Source organism: Citrus clementina, unplaced genomic scaffold (genome assembly GCF_000493195.1).
Source record: "Citrus clementina cultivar Clemenules unplaced genomic scaffold, Citrus_clementina_v1.0 scaffold_5, whole genome shotgun sequence".
Taxonomy (NCBI): domain Eukaryota; kingdom Viridiplantae; phylum Streptophyta; class Magnoliopsida; order Sapindales; family Rutaceae; genus Citrus; species Citrus x clementina.
The window spans coordinates 18,014,091-18,031,007 of NW_006262201.1; the positions used below are offsets into that span (position 1 = coordinate 18,014,091).

Genomic DNA, 16,917 nt, shown 5'->3' on the forward strand with positions numbered 1-16,917 from the left:
CTGAAGCCTTAACGGAGAAGATGGTATTGTTACTGGAATTTTCACTGGAAGTCTTACTAGAAGTCTTGTTGTTGGAGTACTTGCATTAATCTTTGGAAGTTTTGTTGGGTAACTTGGCTTGGTGGCCGGAATTCTTATTGATTTTCTTAGAGTTTGATTGGAATTTAACCGTCATTTAATACTTTAGGATGATTTTTTTCAATTTGGGATATTTTACTATGTGTTGGTGGTGATCACATTGGATATTAGATTTATTTTTTTTTAAAATTAATTTGTTGGATTGAATGAATGTTAATTAATATTAATTTTTTTATGATATTCATTTTATTAATTAATTAAATTTGTAAATAAGAATTCATTAATAAATTATAATTATAATATAATTTTAAAAAATCAAAACTTTATGACGGGAAAAAGTCATCATATATTCTATCATAAATAATTTTTTGCCAAAATTAAATAATAAATTTTCAAATAATAATTGAATTTTCCACCAAAAATTTAAAAAAATTGGCCCGAAAATTTAAATAAATTTTAATTTAATTTAATTATTTTTTTACTTTAAAATATTGTATGACGGATATATGACTATGAAATACAATCATGAATTCATGATAGAAAATATTCTGTCATAAATTAATGACAATGACATAGATGATGAATGAACTGTCTGTCATACACTTTCCTTTTATGACAGTTATTTTCTGTCATCTATTGCTTATTTTCTTGTAGTGAATTTTCATAACAATATAGAAACAAGAGAACAAGAACAGGTGTTGAAATTCGCTCGGTGTTCTTCTTGAATTTGTTGTTGCCTTCCTTACTTTTCTCTCTTGATCTCAGTTTGTTTTTTCTTGTGTTATTTCTCTCTCATCTTCTCTAATGACGGCCCCCCTTTTCGTTGTAATGTGCTCCTTTTATAAGTTGAAATTAGGGTTACCAGAAACGTATGGCCGTGAATCTCTTATTTTTGGAAACTTTAGATTGTAATTTTCTATCTAATGTGCGAAATCTCGTTTATCGTTGCTTTAGTCGTTGCTACAGCAACAATACTACAACATATTGCTCTAGCATCTTCATTATTACAGGCTTGTTTTAATTCCATTACATCCAAGTTCTTTTGTAACTTTGCACACCTCTTGCTACAATATTCCATTCGCGAAATTTGAGTTTCTTGGTCACCTACAATTATGCACATAATTAGAGCACACAATAATCTAAAAACATATGAATTTTATCAAAATTAAACTTAAATGACTATTCATGCAAAATGTAACTAAAATGCAACAAAAACATATCATTTATTCTCTAAGTAATATTGATTTAAAAATAAAAAGTCACGATAACTCTCATTTCATAGGGTTATCACTCATTTACATCTCAAGTTGTTTTTGGAAGTAAGTGATATTTTCAAGATTACTGAAACATCACAGGAAGCATTGAGGCTCAGACTTTTCCCGTTTTCTTTAAGGGATCGAGCAAGAGTATGGCTGAACTCTCTGCCACCTAACTTCATTACTACATGAAATGATTTGGCTAACAAATTTTTTATGAAATACTTTTCACCGACCAAGAATACAAAATTGAGGATTGAGATCACATCTTTCCATCAACTTGAAGATGAAAAATTGTATGATGCATGGAAAAGATTCAAGGAGCTACTCATGAGATGTCCTCATCATGGAATTCCTTGTTGTACGCAGGCCATGTAGTGTTTTCTAATGGAATTGAAGTTGATAAAGCTAAAGTTGAAGTCATCTCAAAATTACCTTCACCAAAGACAATTAGGGAAGTCCATTTCTTTTTAGGATATGACGGGTTTTATAAAAGGTTTATAGAAGACTTTAGTGACACATTTAAACCACTTTGTAACCTCCCGATAAAAGATACATTATTTGAGTAGACCGAAGATTGTCAGAAGCCCTTTGAAAATATAATTAGTCTTTTTAAAATTTGCCCTTATAATGCAACCCCCTGATTGGTCTTTGTCTTTTGAGCTAATGTGAGATGTTAGTGATTATGCAATTAGAGCTATTCTAGGGCAAATAAAAGAAGGTAAGCCCGTTGTCATTTATTACACAAGTAGAAATTTGAATAATGCCCAAATGAATTACACCACCTTTGAAAAAAATACTTGCGATAATATTCGTATTCGATAAACTTATTTCGTATTTAATTTGTTCATTCACTATTGTTTATTCTGTTCATGCTACCGCTAGATATTTAATGTCTAAAGAGAATGCCAATCAAAGATCAATAGGATGGGTTTTGCTACTTCAAGAATTCAACTTGACAACCAAGGACAAAAAGGGAGCCAAAAATATTATTGCAGGCCATCTTTTAAGATTTACAAATGAGTGATCAATTAATACAATATCCATTAATGATTCTTTCCCTGATAAATTTTTGTTTTCCGTACATAATATGCCTTGGTATACTAACATTGTTAATTATTTTCCAACAAGTGAAATGCCATCTAATTGGAACTCCCAGGACAAGAAGAAATTCTTAACAAAGTGAAAAGTTTTTACTGAGATGATCTATACCCGTTTATGTGTTGTTCAGATCAATTTTTTTAGAGATGCATACCAAACAACGAGGTAAGTACTACTAATTAAGTTTTTCATCAAGCAAGTAGTTGCCACTTTTCTTCAAAGAAGACAGCTGTAAAAGTACTAAAGTTTGGATTTTGTTGATCTATATTATTTAAAGATTTACATGTTTTTTGAAAAATATGTAAGAATCATCAAATATTAAGGTCCAACTCAAGACAAAACACAATGCCTTTAAACCCCAATTTCTTGTCGTCGCAACTATCATAAAACTGTGATCCATTTTTCAAAAGAATATCTTTTGACTAAATTTGGAATCCTTCGAGCCATTATCAATGATGGAGGTAAATATTTTTGTAACAAGTTATTTGAGTCTTTAATGAAGAAATATGGAATTACAAGTAAAATTGCTACCCGATATCATCCTTAAACAAGTGATCAAGTTGAATTAGCAAGTACAGAGATAAAAAAAATAATTGAAAAAATTGTTAACCCAATTAGCAAATGCTTGGTCTCTTTAATTGGCTGATGCACTTTAGGCATACCGCACTATATTTAAGATGCCTTTGGGAATGTCACTCTATCAATTAGTTTACTGTAAACCTTATCACTTATCGGTTGAACTTAATCACAAATCATTTTGGAATATTAAAGCATTTAATTCATATCTTGATGATGTTGGTAGGTGCATAAATTACAACTGAATGAATTTGAGGAATTAAGTAATGATGCATATGAGAATTCAAGAATTATCAAGGCAAGAGCCAAAGCTGTTTATGATAAAAGAATTTTTTTGAGATTGGTCAAAACATGTTGTTTTATAATTCTCGTCTTCATTTGTTTCTAGGGAAGTTAAAGTCAAACTGGACTAGCTCATTTCTTGTAAAAAAATATATATCCATATGGGGCCACATATATTAAGAATCCAAGAAAAGATGTTATATTTAAAGTTAGTGGTCAAAGATTAAAACCATATTTGGAATACCAACCACGTGAAGAAGATACCGAAATAAATTTGAATGACCCACCAAATCTTGATTAATTTTTTTTCATTTTTAATGGATGATTTAACTTTTTTTATAGTTATTTTATTATTTGAATTATTTGAGTTTCTTAAGTATCTTAAATCATTCAGATTATGGTGTTCTTTGCTTAAATGTGTTTATTTGGCAATTGTGTTCCATTTCATCAGTTTTAGTATATGTCATGAGTACCATAATAAGAAATATGATTTTCAAATATCTTGGAGAATGTTTATGTGTGAAATTGCATCTAAGAGGCCTAATACGATTTTGTAAGTCCATTTTATTTGGGATTTACAACCACCAATGTTAGTATCCTATGTTGAAAATCTAGAAAGACAACTTAAGTAAATAGAGGGGTAGTATATATGGTTTTCAATTAGAGCTTAAGGTTAACTCGATTAAAAGAACGAAGGTGAGTTAAGTATTTGATTATATCCATTGTTTGTACGTTGTGTGATTTCATTTTTTTTTATTTTGTTCGTCTTTATGTTTGACTTGATATCGCATAATTGACTCTTTTTTTGGTATGTTTTGATTCATTTTCTTATATAAATGGTGGAAGTATTCCATGATTTCCTAAGCTAGTATCTTTAGTTTCCTATAATAACTGAAACCCCAAAATTAAGTATGGAAGAAATACAACGTAAATTGCATATGCGTTTTCATTCTCTCCCACAAAATGCCCTTAAAAAAATTTACAAAGCTCATGGTGAATGATTGCTTTTGTTGATGATCAATGAAATTCTTTCTAACGTTTGTTGGTTAATTGAAGTAAAAATTCGATTGGCAAGTGAGTTTTTTAATCTATTTGTTTGTTGCATGCCTAGTTTTGGTAAAAACACATTTGCTAAAAGAAAGAGAGCTAATTGACTCGGCTCTAAATATCCTAACTATTTATGACTTGATTGCAATCGACCATATTGTAAAACTTTAGGAATGACTTCTGAAAATCATGAAGATAAAATTAAATTTATTAGAGATAGCCTAAGAAAAGAATGGTTAAATGATATCCTACGATTCATTGAGATGCGTCCAAGTGGATATGTGCAATGTAAAACCGTAAGAAAATGTGAGCCACAATCACAACTACCAGTAAATATTCATTTATTTTAATATTTTTTTTATCTTTTGCATTATTGCTTTTAATGGTTGATTTTATATCTAATCACTATTTGCCTTTTCTTTTTACCATTTTCTTTTTCTGTGTTCTTTTAAATTATAAGCCAAAGCTTTACGTATCATTTGACAAACCTACCACCCCATATGCGTATGTGTATGACTGTGCCTATCACCAAAATCTTCAAATAAGAGTTTTTTTTTTCAAACACTCACAAATTATTTTTTAAGATTGTTCCAATAGCAACAACTTCGAATAGACAATTCAAGAACCTTTGTGTGCTTTCTGAGTTTCACTATAGGAAATACAAGGAGTTCATTCATATAGCTATAAATCTTGGTTGTGTTATAGCAGAGAGAAAACTACACCTTGTATATGGAGAAGGTGACCAAGGATTATCAAAACTTGTCTCAGAAGCTGTTTTTATTAGAGGAAGCTAAGTGGTAGGCATCATCTCAAAAGCCTTAAAACCTCTAGGATACTTGTTTGGGCCACCAATTCAAGAAGAGTTAGTTGTCTCAAGCATGCAAGAGAGAATTTCCAAAATTTTAAATTACGTGGAAACTTTCATTTTCTTATTAGGTGATTTTGCAACTGCTCATCTGAACATTCATAAAAAATCCATCAATTTGTTAAATGTGAATAATTTTTATATTAACCATGCAATTAAGAATTATTTTATTCTAGTTTCAGTGAAAAACCTCTTCATCTGTGCTCTTATTACTAACTTGATTGGTCAACTAATGATGAGTGAGATGTGTGATTAACACTAGAAAGTATACATTTAATAAAAGTTAAAATTATCATTTTTTTCACTTACAGTGTTGATTAATGCACTCATCACTTATAAATTATCTTAATAATCCCGCAATATAATTTTATGTTAAATTAAATTGTGGTATATTAATCTTATATTAATTTTATATTGTAGATATATTTTAAAAATAAAAAGGAAATCAAAGGCGAAAGCGGAAGACACATAAGATGGATTACATTGAAATAAAAAAAAAAAAAAAAAGTAGAGCCACTTCGTCAATTGATAGTCAAGTGGCAAGTGGCTGCCGCTTGACTATCAATAATAGTTATAAAAATAACAATAAGAAAAGAGGAGACAATGATTGCTAGCTGCCTATAAAAAGAGCAGCGAAGGAGTGCAAAAGGAGAGAAGATAAAGGATAGCAAAGAGAGAAGCAACAAAAGGGGAAAAAAAGAAAAAGAGCTAAATAAGACAGAAAGTGAAGTATAGAAGAGGGATGAGAAACGGAAGGCTTAGTTTTCAAAATTTCTTCTCTTTTCTTTTGTATTTAATTTTCTTGTAATTTATTTCAGAAATTTGAAATTTAATTCATAAATAAATTTAGTTTTATTTTAAATCTTAGATATTTTAATCTTAATTATGTGTAATTTAATTTTAACAATTATTTTTATTTCAATTATACTTAGCTAAATAATAATGGTTACGGTATGTGAAACTCTTAATAGAAAAATATGATTTAATCAAATTAAATTTTTAATTATAAAAATTAAATTATTTTCTATTTAATTTTATCCATATTTTATATTTTAAAATTTTGATTTATTGTAGATAAATAAGGGAGTTTGGCACAATAAATTCTTAATATCTTAGTATCAAGTACGGTAAAATTGTATTTTGCCTTATTGTAGACAAACTGAATTTTGGCCCACAAAGTATCCATAATAAAATTAATGGAAAAATATATTAAGTTATACAATTAATATTGGGACAATAAAAAATAAAAGAATTTATTAAATTATATCTACAACTAAAAGTGATTACATAGCCCTAGCTAATTTATTTTCATAGTTTTACTTAAATTAAATAGCATGAATTCAAATTATTGTTTTTAGTTTTTACATACATTAAAAGAAATTAACAAATTAAAACTTTTTCCCCTAGATCGACCCTGAACTTACCGAGTTGTATTAAAACCAAATATTCTTATACTTGGGAATAATTAATGTTTTTGAGTCGTGTCAAGTGGCCCATCTAATAGAATTAATAATTATCATTTCATAATTTTGTTTTAGTTAATTTAAACTTCTTATCCTTATTTATACTTATTATCATTATTATATTTATTTAAATTCCAAAATTTAATATATGAGCAATTTAAAGAGAAGTTAAATTAACTTCCAATACTCCTAATATATCTCTACATGTTATGGTGGTTAACAAAATTTAAGGAATTATGGCCCATCTTTTTCCCTTCCATTTATATTTTTCTTGATGGGAGAAGAAGTGAACGAATTTTAGAAAAAAATTAAAATTAAGGGTCCTTGGTCTAACAACTTAAGCCTGCATATTCTATCTATTTACACAAACAGTGGTGTTAGATAGACTGGAAAAATTCTAGTGAAATTATAAAATATAATTTAGTATCCTAGAGAATCTGATGGCTCTGGTTGGAGGTAAGTTCATATGCTTCCGCTTGATTTTTTTCAAATCAAATAATATTATATTTGGCATTAAAGCATATTCCTTTAAATCTGGCTTTCAATTCTTTGAATGGACTAGAAATAGTGTTCTTAATATTAGTGGCATGAATAATATTAGACAACAATAATACATTTTTAAATTCCTCTATATTTGTTATAGATGTATATGTTAGGGCTGCTTGCATGTGATTGCATGCATGTGTGGCTCACATAAGTGATTATTATGCCACTAGATAATTAAATTGGTATGCTACAATGATGTGTTAACTTTCCTTATATATATTTTACATGAATTGGAATACTTTATTCTTGTTCTATGAAAATTTTGATTTTATATGGAATCTGGAGTACTATTTTTGTTCGTTTACCTTTGCATTATTTATGCATTATTGGCAATTGATTTTAGATGTCGATCTTGAAGTTAGTTACATTTAAGAAACTCAGGAATAGCCACAGCACCTTCAAATTATAAGAATGGAATAATTAGGACACATTATATTTAATGACATCAAAGATTGTACTTAAACATTAGAATATCATAGGTTGTCCCCATAGGGAGATTATAATATTTGTATTTAAGTAAAATGGGATAGCAATTATTTATTATTTTACTTAAAATAAATGTATAAAAGAAAATCTAGTTGCCAACAGGCCTAATGGATTTTAGTAAAAGAAAAAATAAAATGTCAGCTCTATTATATAGAATTAATGTTGCAATTTTGCCCACATGATAGTTGTAATGATGCATTGATTTATTTTTGAAATTATTTACATGTGTAGATTTTCTATATTTCTTTCTCTTTAATTACAAATTGTTACTTATTTGTTTTGTAGTTGTTCAATCTTTATCTGCTCCAAGCTATGATGCATCTCGCATCATTCTTCTAAGTGGTGACAATTTTAAGGATTGGAAAGAGAAAATTCCCCTTGCATTAAGGTGCACGGACCTTGACTTAGCACTAGAGTCAAAACAAAGCATCATATGAATGGTGGGAGCGGTCCAGCTGCTTAAGCATGATGTTTATCAAGGCTCATGCTGGGAAAAGCATTCATAGGTCTATTTCTAATTGTGATAATATGAAAAATTATCATAATGCCACTGAGCAACAATTTGAGACATCTGACAAGGCATTAGCAAGCACTTTAATGAGCAAATTGTCATCTATATATTTCAACGGCACCAAAGCCATCCATGAGCACATTATGGAAATGATGGATATTGAAATAACAGATACAATTGCTCAACTCAAGTCTTTAGAAATTGACATTTCTAAGTCTTTTTTAGTTCACTTTATCCTTAATTCACTCCCATCTGAATATGGACATTTCATAATCTCCTATAACACATATAAAAAAAAGTGGTCTATCAATGAACTTTTGACTTTGTCTGTGCAAAAAGAGGATAGGCTGAATCAAGAAAGGATGGAAAGTGTTATATATTGACTCACGGAAAGAAAAATGACAAAGGGGAAAAGAAAAGGAAAATCTCTAATCAAGTCAACAAGGATGTTATTAAGTGCTTTTATTCTAAAAAGAAAAGACGCATGAAGAAGGCTTGCCCCAAATGCAAGACTTGGCTTGAAAAGAAAGGTAATCATATATCTCTAGCATGTTACAAATCTAATACGGTTCAAATTTCTCAAAATACTTGGTGAATTGACTCTGGTTCTACAATCAATGTTGGGAATACCATGCGGGTTTCTTAAACCAAAGGAAATCGATGAACAGTTAATGTATAATCTATTCAAGAAATAAGATGTCTTCACATGGTGAAGCTATGTGGACCTACAGACTTGGTCTTAATAATGGCTTTGTCTTAGACCTTGGGAAAACCTTTTATATTCTTTTATTTTCTAGAATTCTTATCTCTGTTTCAAGACTTTTACCTCTTGGTTTTACTTTTAATTTCATTTGGATATCTTTTCATTTGTTTAAAGACTCTATTGTTATTTGTAATGCAATATTAGATGATAGTTTATTTAAACTTTAATTAAACCTATTTTTTATTATAACCTTATGACTTTACACGGGAATATTAGTACTAAGAGAGGTGTTTTAAATGAAAACTCCTCTATGTTATGGCATATGGAATTAGGTCATATCGCCATCGAGCGAATCAAAAGATTAATAAAGGATGGCATCCTTGAGACTCTTGACTTTATTAATCTTGGTACTTGTGTGGACTGCTTTAAGGGAAAGCATACCAAGAAGACCAAGAAAGGTGGTAGACGGAGTTCTAAAAGATTAGAAATTACGCACACTTATATTTGTGGCCTATAAGTGTGCTTAAATGGTATGAAATACTTTATCTCGTTTATTGACAATTATTCATGTTATACATATCTCTACTTTTTTATGATAAAGGTGAAGCATTAGATGCTTTTAAAATTTGAAAGTAGAAGTAGAGAAATAATTAGGAAAATAAATTAAAATCATCATATTAGATAGAGGTGGAGAATATTATAGTTGGTACATGGGATAAGGATAAAAACCAGGTCCATTTGCTAGGTTTCTAAAGTAAGAATGTATTGTTGCTCAATACACAATGCCAGGCTTGCCATATCAAAATGATGTAGCAGAAAAATAAAACCAAACATTAATGGACATGGTCTTGAGTATGATATGCAACTTCAGTCTCCCATTATTCTTATAGAGTGAAGCTCTAAAAACTATTTTATATGTGTTAAATAGAGTTCCACCAAAAGCTATTCCTAAAACACCTCTTGAATTATGAAAAGGTTGGAACCTAGTTTAAGACATGTGCATGAATGGTGTTGTCCGACTGAAGTTAGAGTATACAATCCACAAGAGAAAAAGTTAGACCTAGGATGTTAAGGATATTTTCATTGTCTATACGAAAAGGTCTAAGGGATATAGATTCTATTAACCGTCCTATAATTCTAAAATTGTAGAAGCATGAAATGCACATTTTCTAGAGAATGATACAAATAATAGGATTAGTCAATCTCGAAACTTAGTTTTTTAGCGAGATCCAAGTATAGAATCTACTCTTGAATCTTCGGGAAAATAAGTTGTAATTCAAGATTTACAAGATTATCAATAACTAATTCCTGAAGATACAGTTATTGAAAATCATCTTCAAAAGGATGTTGATGTAACATTAAGAAGATCTACAAGGAGGAGAAAACTTGCAATTACTTCTGATTATATTGTATACTTATAAGAATCTGACATTGACATTAGTGCTGAAGGTGCCCTACTACATTTTTACAGGCCATAAGTTGTAGTAAATCCATGTTATGGCATAATATCATGAAGGATAAGATGGATTCAATGGCTAATAACTAAGCTTAGAATATTGTAGAGTTGCCTAAAAAAGCAAAAGCCATTGGCCATAAATGGGTTTTAAAACCAAAAGAAATTCCTCATGCAATATCAAAAGATATAAAACTTGACTTGTAACCAAGGGATTCACTCAACAAGAAGGAATTGATTATCATGAAACTTTCTCTCTAGTCTTTAAGAAAGATTCTTTTCGGATAATCATGACATTTGGTGGCCTATTTTGATATGGAATTACATCAAATGGACTTAAAAACCACTTTTCTCAATGGAGATCTAAAGGAAGAGGTTTACATGAAACAATCAAAAGGGCTCATCTTAAGTGAAAATAATCACTTAATTTGTAAACATTAGATTAAAACAAGCTTCTCGTTAGTGGTATTTAAAATTCCATGACATAATTTCTTTATTTGGTTTCACCGAGAATATTATGGATCAATATATATAACATGAGGTTAGTGGAAGCAAAATCATTTTCTTAGTCCTATATGTAGATGATATTTTGCTTGGTTTAAGTGACTTGGGCTTGTTTCATGGGGTTAAATATCTTCTCTCACAACAATTTGATATGAAAAATATAACTGAGGCTTCTTATATCATTGGTTTAAAAATTCAAAGAGACAGATCCCGAGGGATATTAAGATTATCTCAAGAAACCTATCAATAAAGTTCTTAAGAGATTTCGTATGAAAGATTATTCATCTAGCACGGCCTATTATCAAAGGTGACAAATTCAGTTTGAAGAAGTGCCCAGAGAATAAAATTCTAATGGAACAGATGACCAATATTCCTTATGCAGAGCTTAATGTATGCTTTGGGTTGCATAAGCCCTAACATTGCATTTGCAATAAGAATGTTGGGAAGATATCAATCTAATTCAGGTTTGGAACACATAAGAACTACAAAGAAAGTATCACTGTATCTTCAAAGAACCAAGGACCACATGCTTACTTATAGAAGGTCTGATCAATTAGAGGTAATTTGATATACAAACTCTGATTTTGCTAGTTGTTTTGGCACTAAAAGGTCAAATTTAGGATATATCTTTTTGTTAGCTGGAGGAGTTATTTCTTGGAGAAGTGCCAAACAATCATTAATTGCTACCTCAACTATCGAGGTAAAGTTTGTATCTTGTTGTGAACTATCGACACAGGCTAGTTGCCCAAGGAATTTTATTACTGGATTGGGAATTATTGATTCTATTTCCAGACCACTAAGGATCTATTGCGATAATTCAGCTATGGTTTCTATAGCTAAGAGTAACTAAAGTGGAAGTGGAAGAAAGCATATCAGCATTAAGTACTTAGCTCTTAGAGAGCATATTAGATCACAAAATGTGGTTATTGAACATATCAATACCAAATTGATGATTACAGATCCTTTGACGAAAGGATTACCACTGAAGTTGTATAAGGAACATATAGAGCACATGGGATGCAATTTTGTTATATAATTTTATGTAAGTGAGATACCATGTTTTTATGTACTAGTTTTTCAATTGACTCTAAATTTTTAAATTATCAAATTGTCATCTCATATGATTTTGTATACATAAGGTTTAAAGAACAATGATATGTATATATATTTGAAGAAAATAAAAAAAGGACCATGAATGAGTATTTGGAAGCTTATTCATGTAGTATATTCCACATTAAGTACTCACTTTAGGACAAGACTATATTGTAATGCGTGGATGACAGTACTTGTTTTTAAAGAACTTGCCACCATGTTTCATGGTTTTCAATTTTTGGTTTTAGTATGAAGTTAAAGCATTTAAAGAAAATTAAAGATTATGAGTTTGTAGTGAGGTGGACAAAGTGGGAGAATGTAAGACACGTTTTTGTGTCCTTAAGTGGTAATAATTACCATTAGGTAATTATGTTTTAGTTAATTTAAACTTCTTGTCCTTATTGATATTTATCATCATTAGTACATTTATTTAAATTTTAAAATTTAATATATGAGTAGTTTAAAGAGAAGTTATATTAACTTCCACTATTCTTAATATCTCTCTAGATGTTACAATAGTTAACAAAATTTAAACGATTATGACCCATCTCTTTCCCTTGCATATATATTCTTCTTGATGGGAGAAGAAGTGAACATATTTTAGAAAAGAATAAAAATGAAAGGTCCCTAGTTTAACAATTTAATCTTGTATATTCCATATATTTACGGGAATAGTGGTGTTAGATAGATTGGAAAAATTCAAGTAAAATTATAAAATAAAACTTAGTATCTAAGAGAATCTAATAGCTATGGTTGAAGGTAATTATCAAACCAACTCCGGACCAGCCCCTTGACTACCATTTTCTTCCCTGAAAACATAACAATAAAGATAAAAAGCTGCATCCTTTACTATACTATATTCTAACCAATTATCAAACCAACTCCAGACAAATCGTCGTGATTTTTCTCCTAACAACCTAGTAGGAAAATCATGGCTCTAAGGTTGAAAAGGACCAATTTGCAAATATGCTCTCCAAACTTCATCTTAAATATTAGGATCTAACTTTGAAATTACTGTTCGTAAACCGAGATCCCTTGGAAGATCATGCAAATTAAGACTAACTTTTTCTTTTGAATTGCCACTCATTTTTCCTGATGAGGTTGCAATTGCTGAATTCTTTCTTAAATATTTATCCATGATTGTTCAAAGAAATATATTTATCGAATAAGTATGATATTTATTGTTCAAAGAAAAATTTCTTCATAAAAAAAAATACACATGAAAATTATAGTTACATAACTACACAAAATATTATGGATCTTCATTAAAATTTCATTGTATAGTGTACTAATCTTAATAAATAAATTTCTTCTTAAATCTTTTAATAATGGCAAAAATAATCATATATGGAAACACAAAAATCAAACATGAATATATAATAAAATTAGCAATTATAAAATGTAAAAAACAATGAAATAATAAAAACTTAGAATTAATAAACTTACAATTTTAAAACATCAAGCGATACAAATAAAGAAAGTGAGAAGAAATTCACGCACCAATGACGACTGATGAGCACTGCAAATTGCATAATCTGCTGTGGATTCCACCCACCACATTTTATTCTAGGGAAGAGACAAAAGAAAGAGTAAAGTTTAGATTTCACTTACTTTAATTGATTTTTTAATGGATTTTATTTGATAAAGGTGGTTCTCTCGCTTTGTCTTCAGGGGCGGATGCAGTGCAGGACCACTGGGGGCTTAAGCCCCCACTAATTTTTTTTTTGTTTAAAACAAAATTTAAAATTTAAAATAACCCCTGTAAAAATTATTAGATAACATCATTTTTTAAAATTTAAACTATTATTTTAATAATTATAAAGTAATAATTTTACTTAAAAAAATAAAGCCCACAGCCCAAAATATTTATAATCCCAAAATTGAACTGTGAGTGCCAAACTTGTAATTAGAGATTGTCTCAAAAAAAAGAGGAAGTTGCAGGCATCAGTTATGTTCTTTATTCTTAGAATCGCAGTGAAAAAAACGAAAGGAGAAGAAGCCAAGAGGGGGGTGATTTATTAATTGTTGTGGGCTTGAGTGGGTGGGACGTGGGACCGACTTGCATTTACATCAATTTTGCATTAGATAAATATGTTCTTTTCGTTTTTTTTTTTCAAATTAAGTTAAGAATTTCGTATTTTATTTTTTGTTCACAGGTCAACACATCTCTATATAAATTGTAATTGTTCAAGTGACTAATTCTAGTTTTTACAATTTCTTTTTTTAGTGATTTTGTTTATAACTATTAGTAAATTAATTTTTCAATTGTAATTAATTTATTTTTACATAAGTACTCATATATATAATTTTGAGCAATGAAATTTGTGAAGAATGAACTTCAGAATCGGATGGAAGATAAATGGATGAATGATAATTTGATTGTTTGTGTAGAAAAAGATGTATTTAATAGTATTGATAATGAGTCTATTGCACAATGTGTTCAGAATATGAACTCGCATATAGAACAATTATAAGTGGGTTACCAAAAATTTTATATATTTAAGTTTCAATTTTTACATTTTGTTATTATTTAATTTAGCCCTCAGTAAATTATTTTTCTAAATCCGCCACTGTTTGTCTTTGTTGATTTTTATGAAATTATAATAGCTAATCAAATTATTTAGACTTAGACATTTAAGTTAGGGGCAGTATGAAATTTTTGTTTTTAAATTACATGTGGCACTTTCAAAGTTTCACAATTGATATGGAGGAGTTTTATAAATAATAAATAAAATATATATTTTTAAGATAATCATTAAAAAAATATTTTAAAAGCCAGCTGGGCCTATGCCCCACCTGTTCCTATGCTGGCTACGCCCCTGACAACAAGGGCCAAAGCTATCGGTACTTTGAAAATGAATGAGGACCATAATTAAACGAATCACGACCATAATCAATTACTTTGAAAATAGGTTATATTTTAAAATGGAAATAAATACTCATTCAACGCGTAAACAATCGATGGTAACTTGATGAATTTGTTTGAAATCTAATGCCTGGCGGATATGGGCTACAGCTGTTGACAAGTCTAGAAGAACGATATATTTTAAATACTGATATTGAAAGCTCTTCTTTCTTTTTTCGAAGCAGATATGAAAGAATAATTGATGCATTTGGAAACTGACACGCAGCCAATGCCTCCTATGGGCCAAAGCTGGTGCAAATTGCAATGATATTTCAGAGTAAAAAAAAAAAAAAAAGTAGGTTTCCCATCTTTGTGATCACTATCGAGAGTGGGACAGAAAATGTAATTTCAGAATTGAAAAGACTGATGAAACATTTAAATTGAAGACTTAAAAGACAAAATGGTGAATGATTTCTTGCCTTGTTAACACTGATGCGTTTGTTTTCAATTTTTTTTTTATCTGATTAAGTATCAAGTTATTGTATTAAGAATTAAGTTATTATATTACACAGATATTTATAACTGTTATGATAGTAAATTATTATACTGATATTTACAATTATATATATACCTGAGACTTATATTATTATATCTGATATATATACATGAAACTTACATTATTACATTTTTATTCTACGAAATATATGCTCAGCCAAATACACCTCACAGAGAGAGGGGTGTCTCTACTCCACTCGCATTTCGTATATACCTGAGACTTACATTATTACATTTGATATACATACCTGAAACTTACATTATTACATTTTTATTCTACGAAATATATGCCCAGCCAAATACTCTCACAGAGGGAGGGATGTCTCTACTCCACTCGCATTTCGCAAGAGAGAAAGACGTTACAAGTAATCTTCACACAATTATGTTTAATTGAGAGAGTTTGAGTTCATGGAAAATTGAACCATTGTCCTCATAATCATACTTGACTTTAAGGACAATGGTTCACCATTGAGCTACAAAGCCCAAGTGGTGCGTTTGTTTTCAATTGGTTGATGTGGTGTGCTATTTCTATTTTAAAAAACACCATGACATAACTATGATTGTGATGAATGGGGCTATTTACATATTGTAAAAGCCACAAAGCTACCAAAACTTACATTTATAACTAATATATATATACGTGTATATATATAGTTTTTTTTTAAAAAATAAGGGGATGGGTAAAGCCCAAATACATTTTTTATTTTTCCCCCTTACTACCCCCACAACTTGAACCCAGGCGTCAACTGCTACAAGCTTGATGTTGTTACCAACCCGACCACAGCCTCGTGGGCATACGTGTATATATATAGTTATATACTGAGCGCTACATCAACATCATCCATTGCCATTTTGTTAATTTCAGCAAATCCTACTCCAAGAATTAAGATGAGTTCATTCCATGACCAACTCATGAAACCACCAAACGATGAGGAAGATTTCATGCTGGTCATGGAGCTTTCCCTCAGCTCATTACTTCCCATGACCATGAAAGCTATCATCAAGCTTGGTGTATTAGAGATTTTAGCTAAAGCTAGTCCATCTTAGCTTTCTTCTTCTGAGATTGCATCTCAGCTGCTCACAAATAACCAAGAAGCCCCAACAGTACTTGATCGAATGTTACAACTCCTTGCTAGTTGCTCTTTCCTAACATGTAATCTTGTCACAAATAAAGATGGAAATGTTTTCAGAGTATATGGTTTAGCGTCCGTTGGTAGATATTTGCTTCCAAATGAAGACGGAGTTTCTCTTGCTCCTATTTTCCTCTTATCTCAGGAGAACGTTAATGTAGATCCTTGGTTTGTGTTCTAATTTCTCTGCGACATCTTTCATGAGTCATGAAAATTCCTTTATAACATTGTGAAGCACTCTTTACATTGTTGTAAAAGGGTATCTTTCCGCACGAAATTTGTGCTGACGTTCACATATGAGTATTTTCAATCTTTCATATACATTATTTCCATTCATCTTCTTTTTTTTTTTTTTAAATTTCATTATCTGTGAAAGAAATTTTATATCCCCGAATTGAATAGGTACCACTGAAAGATTGTTATG

General features: G+C 29.9%; 1 non-coding gene across 1 annotated transcript; it reads right to left on the reverse strand.

Moving 5' to 3' along the window:
* Window positions 1-1,580: 1,580 nt before the first annotated feature.
* On the reverse strand, window positions 1,581-1,687 carry LOC112098760. Its single transcript, XR_002905868.1, has one exon. It is a non-coding gene; the product is annotated as a small nucleolar RNA R71 (small nucleolar RNA).
* Window positions 1,688-16,917: the final 15,230 nt, after the last annotated feature.